General features: G+C 50.6%; 1 long non-coding RNA gene across 1 annotated transcript; it reads left to right on the top strand.

Moving 5' to 3' along the window:
- The first annotated feature begins 1,025 nt into the window (after positions 1-1,025).
- Positions 1,026-2,729, top strand: LOC131590240 (uncharacterized). The gene is made up of 3 exons (XR_009280041.1): positions 1,026-1,531; positions 1,882-1,995; positions 2,366-2,729. It is a non-coding gene; the product is annotated as an uncharacterized LOC131590240 (long non-coding RNA).
- Positions 2,730-2,952: the final 223 nt, after the last annotated feature.

Here is a 2,952-nt window from a genome sequence, read left to right as displayed (position 1 = left end):
ATGAGCCTTTGTCTTCTGCAAACTCCCACGTATATACCAGTTTTCAAAAGCAATTTGTTGGTGCACAGAAGGAAATCTGGCAGGCTCTGATTGTATCCCTGCAGAATCTATTGGTTGATCTTTGTGTTTCCTTCTTTGTGTGTTTCTTTTCAGGTCAATCCTAGTGTTGCCCGTGGCTCTTCAGGAGGGGAGGCTGTGAACAAGGCTGCAGCAGAGGGAGCTTTGCCTGCTTGCGGGAGCTGTGTGAACATTTGCCAGGAGCCCGAGGAGCTTGGTAAGGAGTGAGCCCAGCCTGCTTTAGAGAGATGGGAGACAGCTGCTCTGAGCCTGCCTCTGACAGGAAGGGAGATGAGAAGAGTTGAGTTCTTGTCTCAAGCAGGGTTGGTGCTTCCTGGTGCCTTTAGTTCCAATCCTGCACTGGCACAAGCTCCCCGAGCCCTGCCCCTCCATGCTTTTCCAGAGGCTCTGACACCGAGTCCTCTGCTGTGGCAAGAGAGCCGGGAATAAAGCTGAGCTGGTGGCAGTTGTGTCACCAAGCTGCGTGTCCCAATTGGTTCACAGCTCACAGCAGCCTTCAGCTTCAGCCACTGCAGTGAGGACTGACGTCTCTGCGTCAGCCCAGAGAAAGAACAAGGCTGGGCTTCTTTGTGGGAGCTGGTACTGTCTGTGTTTCAAGCTCTCGTGGGTGCCATTTGCACTGGGAGTGTTGTGAATTGATTGGAGTTCTTCAAAACTTCACAAGACTGGAAAACTTGGAAGGATCCCTGTTCCCTTTAAAGAGCAGGCTTCAAATTCTCAAGTGAGAGTGTGCCTTTCCGGCCATCTTTTACAGCCTTTGCTAGCAGGACAGTTTACTTGCAAAGGGAAAGCTACACGGAGGCCAGCATTGACTGAGAGTTGCCTTTCCTTCCCAGATATCCATGTGATCTACCTTGCCAGAAGGGCTGCCCTGCGTGGGAAGAAGGATCAGAGGGAGAGCCTGTGACCATCGGGCAGGTGGCATCCCTCTGTCTATAGATATAGTTAGAGATTTTTTATCTTGATTTATTTATTTATTTTATCTTGATTTATTTCTATAGTTACAAGTATAGATTGATAGAGTTGTATAGTTGTATTTATAGGTGTATCTATTTATACATCTGTATAGTTTGTATGTATAGTTATGGATTTTATTTCTATGTATACAGTTCCATTTATAGATTTTCTAATTTGCATTGATAAATGTAGAGAGTAACATTTAGATGTGCACACAGTTCAATTTCTAAATGTGCATAGTTCTTTAGTTAGAGCTCTATGGATGTATAGGTCCATAGATTGAGCAGTGTAGACCTAGGCTGCATTTTTGCCTCTTTCCCCCTTGGCTGCCTTTTTCATCTCTTGTTTTTCCCGCTGTGCCCCTTGTGTCCCCCTGTGCTGGGTCCGAGCTGGGGCCGGGCCAGGCGGAGCAGCAGTTGCAGCCCTGGCTGTCCCTGGAGCGGTGGGAGCTGCCGGTGGCCCCAGGCACTGTCCTGTGAGGAGCTGCTGAAGGACGGTGAGACTGAGGGGGCTGAGGAGGCGCTGATGCTGAAGGGACGATGGAAACCTTGAGGTGTTGGGGGCACTGAGGGCTGTGGGGGAGCAGAGGGCGATGGTGGCACTGAGGTGACAGAGGCACGGGCTGAGGGCTGTGCCGGCTCTGAGGGGACACAACGGCTCAGAAGGGACTGAGCGGGGTGAGAGGCCTGGGAGAGGCCGAAGAAACTGAAGAGGGGGCTGGGGGTTTGCCGAGAGGACGGCGGGGCTGAGGGGATGGAGGGGGCCAGGAGGGAGCACACAGAGCTCAGGGACTGCAGCTCTGCCAGGCCTTGCAACCTGATATAGCGTCCACTTTTGCCACCACAGCTGTGCTGAAGAGCTTGAGGACAGGCAGACACTGCCAGGAGCCAGCAGGGAGAATCTGAAGGCCTGGAGCAAGAGCAGTGAGCAGGGATGTGCTGGGGCCACGCGAGAGCCTGGGTGAGGCCCCAGGGCTGGTGAGGCCGGGCAGGGCTGAGGGTGGCGTGGGCTTTGTCCGTGGGCGCTGCCCGGCCGGGCAGGAGCGGCCCCTGCCCGTGCTGGGGCTGCTCAGCGCTGCTGCCCCGGCCGGCACAGGGGCTGTCCTTGGGCAAGGCAGCTGTGCCGGCAGGGCCCGGGAGCTGTGCCGGGCTGCCGGGAGATGCGGGACAGTCCCGCCGCGCCTGCGCTCGCCACACGCTGGCCCGCTCGGCCTGCTTGTTCTTCCCAAGCCTCCTGGGGAGCCTCGGAGATTTTCGCTTCCCTGCTGGAAGTGCAGCTGCTGCCAAGGGAAAGGTCCCAGGACTGACTCGCTGTTCCCTTTGCCTCCCAGATGTCCCATCTGCTGTCCCTGTCCAGGAGAGCTGCTCTGCATGGGAGGAAAACACTGAGAGGCTTTGAAGATCGGGCGGCTGGGATCCCTCTGATTATATATCTTTATGTATATATATTGTATGAAATATGTCATATTTAATCTGTATTTCCATCTCTTGACTGTTATATATGTATATATAAAGGTATTTAGTTCTATTTAAACATGTCTGGAGTGGTAGAGTTGTATAATTCTATCTATTGAATTCTTAGTACAGGGTTATTTAGAGGGAGACACTGATATTTTTGTATTTCAATATGGGCTGTAAGTTTGTTGTAATCTGTAATAAATTAAGTTGTTAAACACCTCATTAATCTTTGTCTATAGTGACTTGTAGTGGTTAGCAATAAGTTAAGTTTTTGCTAACTGAAGTTGGTATTTGTATATTTTTATGTGGCATTGTTGTGCTAATATAATAAATGACTTTTTTTAAACTTAATTCAGATTTTTATAGTTGTGTATTGTCACCGCAGGTGTAGCAATTTGTAATAAATGCCATTTTTCAACTGAAATTGATTCATGTGTATTTGTAGCTCAGCTGTGTGGCT

Source organism: Poecile atricapillus, chromosome 32 (genome assembly GCF_030490865.1).
Source record: "Poecile atricapillus isolate bPoeAtr1 chromosome 32, bPoeAtr1.hap1, whole genome shotgun sequence".
In the NCBI taxonomy this organism is placed as follows: Eukaryota; Metazoa; Chordata; class Aves; order Passeriformes; family Paridae; genus Poecile; species Poecile atricapillus.
Note: the sequence above shows the minus strand (reverse complement) of the source record. Positions and strands in the feature narration are given on the sequence as shown.